This window comes from Myxocyprinus asiaticus, chromosome 14, assembly GCF_019703515.2.
Source record: "Myxocyprinus asiaticus isolate MX2 ecotype Aquarium Trade chromosome 14, UBuf_Myxa_2, whole genome shotgun sequence".
Lineage (NCBI taxonomy): Eukaryota > Metazoa > Chordata > Actinopteri > Cypriniformes > Catostomidae > Myxocyprinus > Myxocyprinus asiaticus.
Window position 1 is genome coordinate 1,517,613 of NC_059357.1, and position 13,714 is coordinate 1,531,326.

Genomic DNA, 13,714 nt, shown 5'->3' on the forward strand with positions numbered 1-13,714 from the left:
CAACCTGAAAAGCGGATCTCATGAATATTAATCAGCTCATTTGTTGCTCGTTCCCAGGAGTGGATTTTATTATATCATTGTTTTTATTTTAACCACTGATGCCATTTTCTGTCTTTTTTTGTTTGTTTTTGTTGCATTGATTCTTTGGTGATATTGTATGTGAAAAAGGTAATTTAAATGGATACACCTACAACTATCTGCCGTTCAGCCAATCAGGTACATCTACTGAGGGAACGTCGTTGCGTAATTAATATTCATGAGCACAGCTCCGCTCTGACCGATAGGTGGTTTGAAACAGACTTGGAAACACGTGTCAAACATGGCTTAAACCACAACTTAACTTTGTTTTGCATGGATAGGTAATTGCACGTAAGTACAGGGAAACAGGAAATGGAGGTGGAGTGGCTATTTTTATTAAACAAGGTCTGAGGTTTAGTGTTAAAAACAACAATGAATTAGAGGCAGTAGTTATAGAAATTTGGCCAGATAATAGTGGCATTACAGCTTTTACAATCCATGTAACAGACTTAATATAGAGATTCTTGAAGATATTGGGAGCTCATATAATCATAAGGTAATATGGTGTGCTGATTTTTAATGCTCATAATACACTGTGGGGGGTACTATTACAGGTTGATATTTAATGTCTGTATAATTGAGGAAGTGTTGGATGAAAATTGATTGATTTGTCTTAATGATGGTAATGGTACAAGGTTGGATATACAGGTGCATCTCAATAAATTAGAATGTCGTGGAAAAGTTCATTTATTTCAGTAATTCAACTCAAATTGTGAAACTCGTGTATTAAATAAATTCAGTGCACACAGACTGAAGTAGTTTAAGTCTTTGGTTCTTTTAATTGTGATGATTTTGGCTCACATTTAACAAAAACCCACCAATTCACTATCTCAAAAAATTAGAATATGGTGACATGCCAATCAGCTAATCAACTCAAAACACCTGCAAAGGTTTCCTGAGCCTTCAAAATGGTCTCTCAGTTTGGTTCACTAGGCTACACAATCATGGGGAAGACTGCTGATCTGACAGTTGTCCAGAAGACAATCATTGACACCCTTCACAAGGAGGGTAAGCCACAAACATTCATTGCCAAAGAAGCTGGCTGTTCACAGAGTGCTGTATCCAAGCATGTTAACAGAAAGTTGAGTGGAAGGAAAAAGTGTGGAAGAAAAAGATGCACAACCAACCAAGAGAACCGCAACCTTATGAGGATTGTCAAGCAAAATCGATTCAAGAATTTGGGTGAACTTCACAAGGAATGGACTGAGGCTGGGGTCAAGGCATCAAGAGCCACCACACACAGACGTGTCAAGGAATTTGGCTACAGTTGTCGTATTCCTCTTGTTATGCCACTCCTGAACCACAGACAACGTCAGAGGCGTCTTACCTGGGCTAAGGAGAAGAAGAACTGGACTGTTGCCCAGTGGTCCAAAGTCCTCTTTTCAGATGAGAGCAAGTTTTGTATTTCATTTGGAAACCAAGGTCCTAGAGTCTGGAGGAAGGGTGGAGAAGCTCATAGCCCAAGTTGCTTGAAGTCCAGTGTTAAGTTTCCACAGTCTGTGACGATTTGGGGTGCAATGTCATCTGCTGGTGTTGGTCCATTGTGTTTTTTGAAAACCAAAGTCACTGCACCCGTTTACCAAGACATTTTGGAGCACTTCATGCTTCCTTCTGCTGACCAGCTTTTTAAAGATGCTGATTTCATTTTCCAGCAGGATTTGGCACCTGCCCACACTGCCAAAAGCACCAAAAGTTGGTTAAATGACCATGGTGTTGGTGTGCTTGACTGGCCAGCAAACTCACCAGACCTGAACCCCATAGAGAATCTATGGGGTATTGTCAAGAGGAAAATGAGAAACAAGAGACCAAAAAATGCAGATGAGCTGAAGGCCACTGTCAAAGAAACCTGGGCTTCCATACCACCACAGCAGTGCCACAAACTGATCACCTCCATGCCACGCCGAATTGAGGCAGTAATTAAAGCAAAAGGAGCCCCTACCAAGTATTGAGTACATATACAGTAAATGAACATACTTTCCAGAAGGCCAACAATTCACTAAAAATGTTTTTTTTTATTGGTCTTATGATGTATTCTAATTTTTTGAGATAGTGAATTGGTGGGTTTTTGTTAAATGTGAGCCAAAATCATCACAATTAAAAGAACCAAAGACTTAAACTACTTCAGTCTGTGTGCACTGAATTTATTTAATACACGAGTTTCACAATTTGAGTTGAATTACTGAAATAAATGAACTTTTCCACGACATTATAATTTATTGAGATGCACCTGTAGTACATGGTCAAGAATCAGTATTAGATCTTACCTTAATCTCTGAAGATACGGCAAGAAAAAGTACATGGGACGTTTTGAAGGAGTCCACAATAGACAGTGATCACTATCCTATATGTTGCACTATTGGAATAGAGGTACAAATAGCAGAAGAAGATCATATACCCTGATGGAAATTAAGGGATGTAGAGTGGAATAAGTTCATTTATAGTATCAGAGTAGTTAAGTGAAGTGGATTAGGTGCTGATGTAGAAGAGTATTACACATGAATATGTACAATTATACATAATACAGCAACAGAGATAACTGGGAAGGTATCCAAATCAAAGAAATAGAAAGCAGTCCCATGGTGGGATAATGAATGTGGAGAAGCAATTAAAGCTAGAAATAATACATTTATTAAAGTTAAATCATCATATGCTTTTTACGATCTTGTTAATTATAAAAAAGCCCAAGCAACGGTCAGAAGAACTATTAGAGCAGGATTTTTGTAATTCTGTTGGTTGGGAAACACAGATATCTGACATATGGGATATGATAAGGAAAATGGGAGGAATCAGGAAAAACTATCCTATGCCTGTACTTAAAAATGGTGAAGAAATGGCTATTTCTAACAAAGATAAATCTGAAATGTTAGCTAAAGTGTTTAAGATACATAGTAATAGTAATTTGGCAGAAGAAGCTAAGAAATCCAGAGCGACAGTAAGAATGTGGGTACAGGAGGAGGAACCACAGCTTTATTAAGAATAAATAATAACAAGAATACGCATAGGTCACGCTGGATTAAATGGAAATTTGTGTAAAATAAAAAAGCACCATAATGTGTTATGCAGTCACTGTGAAGTAGAAGAGACAGTTGAACATGTTATTCTACATTGCACATCCTACAACAATGAAAGACAAGAATTACACTCAAATCTGCAGGCAAAGGGAATCCAAGGCGTATCATTAAAAAAGTGTTTTAGCAAAAAAACGAGAAATTAGATATGACAGATGATGTTTTGAGGTATATGAAAGCAACAGGATTATATTCAAGAATATATAGATATATGTGTGTATATTTATATATATATATAAGAGCTTCCACTCTTTTGGGAAGGCTTTCCACTATACTGTATGTAGTAATGTGGCTGCAGGGATTTGCTCTCATTCAGACACAAGGCTATCAGTGAGGTCAGGAACTGATGTTGGTTGATGGGGCCTGACCTATAGTTGCTATTCCAGTTCACCACAAAAGTGATCAGTGATCATGTCTGGGATTTGTGCAGGCCAGTCAATTTCTTTCATGCCAGACACAGTAAACCATTTCTTTATGGACCTCACTTTGTTCACAGGGGCATTGTCATGCTGGAACAGAAAAGGGCTATCCCCAAACAGTTGCCACAAATTTGGAAGCACACAAAGCCCAAGCCATTACATAAAGAAACATTAAGATTTTACCAAATTAGAAGGGGGTGTCCACAAACTTTTGGCCATATAGTGTATGTATATATATAAGTAAGAGCTGTCCTTCTGCATTGCTGTTCCACACTCCAGTTCAGTTGGTGGCAGTAATGCATCAAAAGCTGGTTTGCCAACCGCCAAAAAAAAAAAACAAGAGAAGAAGAAGACAGCAGCAGCAGCAGCAGCAGCAGCATGTGTCAGCGAGTCCCTCCAACATTGAAGGCATGTACATTTTTCTACTGCTTGTTTTTGTAAATATGAAACATATTTTGGAATCTGGATATTTTATGCAGTAATTTGCACACTTTTTATGTAATGCTTTTGCTTTTATCTTCTTGAACAGCAGTGATTTGATTCAGACAGACTGTAGAGCACATGGCATCAGTGATCATGAGACAGATGAAGCTCATATTCATGTTCACATGGAGAAAATGTCACTGAAGATTACTACTGTTTCAACTGAACTGGAAACTCAATCTCCTGATCACAGAGGTAATGAATAATTCAGTTTACATTATCAATCTTTAAAGCTCATTAATCAGTTCTTAAAGGAGAACAGCATCCATTTACTCACCCAAATGTCGTCCAAAACCTGTATGCTGTTATTATTTCTGTCTATTATAAAGTCAAGAAATATTGAGAACGTCTTTAAAGCTCCAGATAATGATGAAGAGCACAATATGAGCTGTGTGTTGTATTCAAAGTCTTCTGAAGTCATACAATAGTATTTTTTGGAACAAACCACATTTGCATTACTTTAGACTTGAAGTGTTCATCACAGCATACAGGTTTAAAGTGACATCAGGACGAGCAAATGACAGAATTTTTATTCTTGGTTGAACTTACTGTACCTTTAAAACAAACTACACAAAAAGCTGCTGTCTGATATTATTTGCTATTAAAGCCAGCATCAACTGATCCACTTTATTTTGTGACATGTGGAGTGATATTTTTACAATAACAGTGCTGTTCTTATGAACACTGAATACTAAATCTCTGTTGTGTTTGTTCAGGAGACTCCAGTGATGTTCAGATGAAGATCAGCAGATGATGGAGATGTTCATCTCTTCCTGTTTGACATGATTGAGCATGAACGCAAATGTTTGATGATTACACAGGACTCCATCATGGAGCTGAATAATATTAATAAGGTCAAATTAACATCAATTTATTTCTTGTTTCTTATTCTATGTGTTATATTAACACACCGTAATTGTTGACGTTCATATCTGTGATTTTGCTGCAGGTAGTTTTTCCTCACTATAGGTAGTTTGGACTGATGTAAATAAATCCACACCAGCGTATTTGAAAAGCTCCAGAAAGTTGCAGTCGTTTCTCTACTGAAGGTAAAGCCTCTGCTGTCTGTCTTAAAACACAGTTGAAGTACAAATAAATGTTCTCATCTCATATAAAGACATGTTAATGTTGCGTGTGCACGCTGTTAGAGCCCTGCGTTACATGTGTTGTGTAGTGTGGGGTGTAGGACGTGTGCTACATCAATGCAGAGTCTCTATTCTCTCTTCTCTCTGTCCTCATGAGAGCTGAGATACTGTAGACCCTGATACAGTTTTAATATACACATTTAATGCACTGTTAGATCACTTTTCATTATAGCTAATTATGCATGTAATGGCTAATGTCGAGATGTGCTTATTGCTGAATATTTCATGCATTTATTTCTGTTTATGCAGGATGTCTGAACAGATGGAGAGTTCACTGACTGGCCCGTATCTCTTCCAGAACAATCAACCAATGACCAGCACTTCTGTTTATGTCTGCTGAATGTATAAAACATGTCAGGATTTCAGTTTGTTTGTGGGTTCAGTAAAGGGTCTCACTCTACAAATAATCTAAAATCGATAACATATAATAGGGTAAACTTCTATATGGGAAACAATGGCAAATCATTTTTTTTATATTCCCATTTGCTCCAACAGCATACATTTCCATGAGTTTCAAAAAGAGGAAAAAAAAATAGATTATGGCAGTCAGACAGAAAAGAGAGAAACACAGCAAATTTTATGTCACTTCCTCAGCAGCTGTATTAGAAACCCCATCACAGCGCTGACTAGTTTACTGGTTTTATTTATTTTTATTATTAATGGCAGGTTGATATAACACAAAGCACAGTGTAAGAAATATACTTTCATATTCTTTAAGACATAAAATACATAATCGAGCTCTTTGAAAGCGTCTGTTCTTGGCAGGTCCTGACTCGCACCGAGTTGTGCATGATCAAAGAATATTAAAATGGCCATTGTAAATTATTTTAATTCATTCTTTTTGCTTGCTGTATGTGTTAATTGATTGAGCAAATAAATTGACTGGAGTCTTTTATAATCAAAATGTGTTTTATTGATTTCTGTTTTGAGTGACAGATTACATTTCCTTGCATTATTCTTGAGAGTGGTTCACTTCAAGTTAATTTTGAGTGCATTTTGTTACTCCAAGCTGGTGTTAATTTGCTTTTATATATTTTTTTTATATTAACTCATATTGCACATACAAAAAAAAGGAAAAAATACCATAAACAATTTCACAAAGAATTACAATACTAAAAAAATGGCCTAACAATAATGCATACATACAAATAAACAACAACACTATAATTTAGTTATGCACTCACTGTGTTCTTTATTAGGAACATATACTAATACTGGGTAGGGCCTCCCTTTGCTCTCAAAACAGCCTCAATTCTTCGTGATGTTGGAAACCTTCCTTTGAGATTCTGGTCCATGTTGACATGATTGCATCACGCAGTCTCTGTAGATTTGTCAGCTGCACATTCATGCTGCGAATCTCCTGTTCTACCACATCACATTTAGATCCGGTGACTGGGAAGAACACTGAAGAACAGTGAACTTATTGTCATGTTCATGAAACCAGTTTGAGACGACTTTTGCTTTGTGACATGGTGCATTATCATGCTGGAAGTAGCCATTAGAAGATGGGTAAATTGTGGCCATGAAGGGATGCACATGGTCAACAACAATACTCAAATAAGATGTGACATTCAAATGATTGATTGATATAAACAGACCCAGAGTGTGCCAAGAAAACCTTCCCCACAAATTTACACCCCCGCCACCAGCCTGGACTGTTGACACAAGGCAGGTTGGGTCCATGGATGTTTGCACCAACATTTTTTATTTATTTTTTGTCTTATTGTGTATTTCTATATAGAGTATACTTACATTTTTTATTCACTTTTTATTTTATTCTATTTTTTAATCATCTCTGTCTTGTTGTTGTATTGTTTGTGCACTGGAAGCTTCTGTCACAAAGACAAATTCCTTGTATGTGTAAGCAAACTTCGCATTAAAGCTGATTCTGATTCTGAAATTCTGACTCTAACATCTGTGTGCCTCAGCAGAAATTTCATCAGACTAGGCTACGTTTTTCCAATCTTCAACTGTCCAGTTTTGGTGAGCCTGTGCCCACTTCAGCCTCAACTTTCTGTTCTTGGCTGACAGAAGTGTAACCCGACGTGGTCTTCTGCTGTTGAAGCTATGAGATGCTATTTTGCTCACCACAACTGTACAGAGGGGTTATCATTGACCTCTATCATCAACAAGCCGTTTCGCCCACAAAACATCTGCTCGCTGGATGTTTTTTTTTTTTTTTTTTTTTTTTTGCTTTTGGCACCATTCTCTATACACTAGAGACTGTTGTGTGTGAAAATCCCAGGAGATCAGCAGTTACAGAAATACTCAAACCAGCCCATCTGGCACCAAAAATCATGCCACAGTCCAAATCACTGAGATCACATTTTTTCCACATTCTGATGGTTGATGTGAACATTAACTGAAGCTCCTGACCCATATCTGCATGATTTTATGCTCTGCTGCCACACGATTGGCAATATGCAGAACATATTTGGACTCCACTTCCCAGCAAACCATGCCCACCACCCGTGAAGGAGTGAGAATGGTGTCCGGGGCTTTGGTGCAGGTCTCGATCTCAAAACATTGAGAGAGGTTTGATGTTTTTAGAACCCGGCCAATAGGAGAGCACAAAGTCGAAAAATAGTGACCAGCGTGCCTGCGTAGAATTTAGACACTTGGTTGGGTGAATGTACTCAAGGTTCTTATGATTGGTTCACACCACGAAAGGCACAACCAAGCCCTCTAACCAATGGCGCCACTCACCCAACGGCAGTCTGACTGCCAACAACTCATGATTACCTACATCGTAATTCCATTCTGGGGGCGAGACAAGATGTGAAAAGGATGCACAGGGGTGCATCTTTTCATCCAAGGGAGACCGATGTGACAGGACCGCCCTCACCCACCTCTGATGCATCAACCTCCACCATTAGAATGGGAGCCAAACAGAAACACTCTTTTCATTTAAGAAATGCGGATTGAGCCCGTGGCGACCACTTAAAGGGAAATTTGGTGGAGGTGAGATCCGTCAGAGGCACGGCGAGCTGGCTAAAGTTCCGGATGAACCAGCGATAAAAATTGGCAAACCACTGCACTTCTCTCCGGCCAATCTAAAATGGCCCTGACCTTGCTGGGATTAATGCAGACTTCCTCAGATGAAACGATGAACCCCAGGAATGGAAACGACCATGCATGAAAAACACACTTCTTCGCCTTAACGAAGAGACGGTTCTCTAACAGCCTTTGAAGAACCCTCCTGATGTGCTGAACATGGTCCTGAATACTCTGGGAGAAGGTCAGAATATCATCCAAGTAAACAAACAAACCGATCGACCATGTCACAATGTACGTCATTTACGAGCCCTTGGAAGACTGCCGGGGCAAAAGGCATGACCAAGTACTCAAAGAGCCCCCTAGTGGTGTTAAAGGCTGTCTTCCACTCATCCTCCTCCCTAATCCAGACAAGGTGATAAGCACTGTGTAGGTCCAACTTTGTAAAGATGGTCGCCCCCTTTGAAAGCTGAAGACATCAATGGCAAAGGATAACAATTCTTCACCGTGATATCATTCAGCCCCCAATAATCAATGCAGGGACTAAGCGAACCATCCTTCTTCTCCACAAAGAAGAACCACGCCCCTGCCGGCGAAGAGGAAAGACCAATGATACCGGCTGCCAGAGAATCATTGATGTACCTTGCAGAAAGACAGAAAGGACTGCAGGCCAGCAAGGAACTCCTGGACCAGTCAATGTGAGGGTTGTGGATTACCAGCCAGGGGTGTCCAAGCACGACCAGAGAGGAGGGTGATTTTAGTAGGAAGAATGAGATACTTTCCGAATAGTTCCCAGAAATGAGGGTGTGTGGCTGGGTGGAGTGAATGATCAGTGACAGTGGAGTTCCACTGAGGGTGCGAGCGGTGATGGGCTCCTCCAGAGGAATGGTGGGAATCCTCCACTTGGAGGCAAGCTCAATGTCCAAGAAGTTACCACTTGACTTGAAGAACCCAACTGCAGTCGTAGTCCTCATTGTAGTCCAGGGGATTTGCTCAACACAGTAGTGCTCCTCAGTAACTCTTTCCTACTGGCGAGCCGTGCGTTTTACCGGGCATGTTGCTAAAATGTGGCCAGGGCACGCACAGTAAAGACACAGACCCTGGGTGAAGCGCCATTGTTTCTCCTCAGGAGGGAGGCATGTTCTCCCAATCTGCATGGGTTCTGCCTCAGACAGATGTTCCGATGACCTGATAGACAATTTGGGGAGCGATGAACGCACCGTCATCCAGGGATGTGGAGATTGACGATGGCAGCGACAAAGGGCGAGCCGCTTATCCACACAGATGGCTAGATCCACCAAGTCGTCGAAGCATGTAGGGAGGTCCAAGGCGTAGATCTCATCAAGGATGTTATCAGATATCCCATGCAGAAACCGATCCCATTGTGCTTTATCGTTCCAGCCACAGGACGCTACGAGAGTCCAGAATTAGATGGTGAAATCCACGACCGAACGATCACCTTGATGGTGTCCCGAGAGAGCTCTCGCAGTGTCTCTGCCCCGAGTTGAGTGGTCGAATACCTTACGGAACTCATTCTTGAGCTCTTGCACCAATGCATCGCAGGTGTGACGGTTATCCCAGATGGTGGTGTCCCAGTCACAAGCCTTTTCTGTCAAGAGGGTAATGATGCATGCAATCTTGGAAGCCTCTGTAAGGAAGAAAGAGGGCTGCAGCGAGAAGTACATTGAGCACTGGGAGAGAAATGCTTGACAGGAACCATCTTCTCCAGAAAATGGCACGGGGGGATTTAACCGGGGCTCAACTCATTCCTGACTGAGGGGAACCACTGGAGAAGGACCAGGAAATTCTGAGGCAGGAGGCATGGGATCAGAATGGGGAGTCATGTGAAGCAATGAGTAATCCAAGGACAGGTAATAAATCCAACCAACTGACAAACTGGCACTGGAGAAACACACAGAGCGCAGAGACGACCGAGGTGCGAAAAACAAACAATTTGGTCTGTTCTCACCCAAAACAGATTAGATCACTTCAGAAGACATTGATTAAACCATTTATGGATTACTTTTATGCTGCCTTAATGTGCTTTTGGATCTTCAAAGTTTTGGACCCTGTTCACTTGCATTGTATGGACCTACAGAGCAGAGATGTTCTTCTAATATCGTTGTTTGTGTTCAGCAGAAGAAAGAAAGCCATACACAGCTTCCACTCTTTTGGGAAGGCTTTCCACTATACTGTATGTAGTAATGTGGCTGCAGGGATTTGCTCTCATTCAGACACAAGGCTATCAGTGAGGTCAGGAACTGATGTTGGTTGATGGGGTCTGACCTATAGTTGCTATTCCAGTTCACCACAAAAGTGATCAGTGATCATGTCTGGGATTTGTGCAGGCCAGTCAATTTCTTTCATGCCAGACACAGTAAACCATTTCTTTATGGACCTCACTTTGTTCACAGGGGCATTGTCATGCTGGAACAGAAAAGGGCTATCCCCAAACAGTTGCCACAAATTTGGAAGCACACAAAGCCCAAGCCATTACATAAAGAAACATTAAGATTTTTCTTTACTGGATTTAACGGAGTAACCAAATTAGAAGGGGGTGTCCACAAACTTTTGGCCATATAGTGTATGTATATATATAAGTAAGAGCTGTCCTTCTGCATTGCTGTTCCACACTCCAGTTCAGTTGGTGGCAGTAATGCATCAAAAGCTGGTTTGCCAACCACCAAAAAAAAAAACAAGAGAAGAAGAAGAAGAAGAAGCAGCAGCAGCAGCAGCATGTGTCAGCGAGTCCCTCCAACATTGAAGGCATGTACATTTTTCTACTACTTGTTTTTGTAAATATGAAACATATTTTGGAATCTGGATATTTTATGCAGTAATTTGCACACTTTTTATGTAATGCTTTTGCTTTTATCTTCTTGAACAGCAGTGATTTGATTCAGACAGACTGTAGAGCACATGGCATCAGTGATCATGAGACAGATGAAGCTCATATTCATGTTCACATGGAGAAAATGTCACTGAAGATTACTACTGTTTCAACTGAACTGGAAACTCAATCTCCTGATCACAGAGGTAATGAATAATTCAGTTTACATTATCAGTCTTTAAAGCTCATTAATCAGTTCTTAAAGGATAACAGCATCCATTTACTCACCCAAATGTCGTCCAAAACCTGTATGCTGTTATTATTTCTGTCTATTATAAAGTCAAGAAATATTGAGAACGTCTTTAAAGCTCCAGATAATGATGAAGAGCACAATATGAGCTGTGTGTTGTATTCAAAGTCTTCTGAAGTCATACAATAGTATTTTTTGGAACAAACCACATTTGCATTACTTTAGACTTGAAGTGTTCATCACAGCATACAGGTTTAAAGTGACATCAGGACGAGCAAATGACAGAATTTTTATTCTTGGTTGAACTTACTGTACCTTTAAAACAAACTACACAAAAAGCTGCTGTCTGATATTATTTGCTATTAAAGCCAGCATCAACTGATCCACTTTATTTTGTGACATGTGGAGTGATATTTTTACAATAACAGTGCTGTTCTTATGAACACTGAATACTAAATCTCTGTTGTGTTTGTTCAGGAGACTCCAGTGATGTTCAGATGAAGATCAGCAGATGATGGAGATGTTCATCTCTTCCTGTTTGACATGATTGAGCATGAACGCAAATGTTTGATGATTACACAGGACTCCATCATGGAGCTGAGTAATATTAATAAGGTCAAATTAACATCAATTTATTTCTTGTTTCTTATTCTATGTGTTATATTAACACACCGTAATTGTTGACGTTCATATCTGTGATTTTGCTGCAGGTAGTTTTTCCTCACTATAGGTAGTTTGGACTGATGTAAATAAATCCACACCAGCGTATTTGAAAAGCTCCAGAAAGTTGCAGTCGTTTCTCTACTGAAGGTAAAGCCTCTGCTGTCTGTCTTAAAACACAGTTGAAGTACAAATAAATGTTCTCATCTCATATAAAGACATGTTAATGTTGCGTGTGCACACTGTTAGAGCCCTGCGTTACATGTGTTGTGTAGTGTGGGGTGTAGGACGTGTGCTACATCAATGCAGAGTCTCTATTCTCTCTTCTCTCTGTCCTCATGAGAGCTGAGATACTGTAGACCCTGATACAGTTTTAATATACACATTTAATGCACTGTTAGATCACTTTTCATTATAGCTAATTATGCATTTATTTCTGTTTATGCAGGATGTCTGAACAGATGGAGAGTTCACTGACTGGCCCGTATCTCTTCCGGAACAATCAACCAATGACCAGCACTTCTGTTTATGTCTGCTGAATGTATAGAACATGTCAGGATTTCAGTTTCCTGCATTTCATGCTTTCTCTACAGGCTCAATAAAGGGTGTGACTCTATAAATGATCTAAAATGAATCAAATATAGCAGGGTAAACTTCTGTAGTAATGAATGGGAGACCACAGCAAATATAGTCTTTGTGTTCCCATTTGCTCCAACAGCAAAATAAAAAAATCCACTATTACGTTTCCATGACTTTCCAAAAGAGGAAATAATAGAGATGATAATGGTCAGAAGAGAGAAAGATTAGAAACCCCAACACAACAGCGATGACTAGTTTACTGGATTTATTTATATTAATGTCAGGGTAATATAACACAAAGCACAGTCATATAAATATACTTTATATTCTTTAAGAAATAAGAAAAGGTTTGTTAGATTTACTCTATTAAATGAATATGGAAATACATAAGATGTGTGAAAACGTCTGTTCTTGGCAGGTCTTTACACACTCTTCATAACCAGTTGAGACTATGTGCACGTGTCTGCTGGTCTGCAAAATTGTGCATTATCAAAGAATATCAAAAGGACTATTGTGTAAATGATGAATTATTTGATAGAGCAAATAAAATGACTGGAGTCTTGATATAATCAGCTGAATATTTTGAAGGTTAGAAATGAATATCCTTCAATATATATTTGCATCATTACATGCTCTACTATGGTTTGCTTATTACTTTATTAGGTTTTATAAGGTTATATAAATTTTTTGGTGTTTTTTGCTCATTTATACAAATATTTTGTAGTCTAAAATTGGCTAAATATTTCACATGTCAGCAGTTAATAGCCAACATGTGTGAATTAAATTGAAACTCAATTGAGTTAGAAACAATTAAGCTAAAAATACATGACGTTACATTTATTACTCTTTGATTTAATAATGTAAATGAAAAAGATTTATAATGTGAATTTAGATATTTTCTGTTCAAATATTAATGTTACTCAATATAAAATAAAATAAAGATTATGAAGGATGGGCTTTAATAGTGACATCAGGCAATATGTAAACAGTAAACAAGACAAACAAGTTTATCTAGAAATAATTGAAATCATTTATTTTGTAATTGTAATTAAAATGATTTTGCATTTTTACACTGGCGAGTGACCTGCGGAAAGAAATGTTTATCAGGAAAAAGCCTAAATTAAGATTTTGGAATTATATAAGGAATGTAGTCAACTCCAATTTTATCCAGGGAATATACACAAACGTGGAATTAATATCCACACACA

The 13,714-nt window shown here is 39.0% G+C and overlaps 1 long non-coding RNA gene across 3 annotated transcripts; it reads left to right on the forward strand.

Moving 5' to 3' along the window:
* Positions 1 to 4,097: 4,097 nt before the first annotated feature.
* Positions 4,098 to 13,085, forward strand: LOC127452211 (uncharacterized). 3 transcript variants are annotated; one of them, XR_007899218.1, is made up of 4 exons: positions 11,078 to 11,223; positions 11,745 to 11,882; positions 11,978 to 12,077; positions 12,376 to 13,083. It is a non-coding gene; the product is annotated as an uncharacterized LOC127452211 (long non-coding RNA). The 3 variants fall into 3 exon arrangements; XR_007899217.1 differs by lacking the exon at positions 11,078 to 11,223 and adding an exon at positions 4,098 to 4,243 and having other exon boundaries at positions 11,745 to 12,077; positions 12,376 to 13,085; XR_007899216.1 differs by having other exon boundaries at positions 11,745 to 12,077; positions 12,376 to 13,084.
* Positions 13,086 to 13,714: the final 629 nt, after the last annotated feature.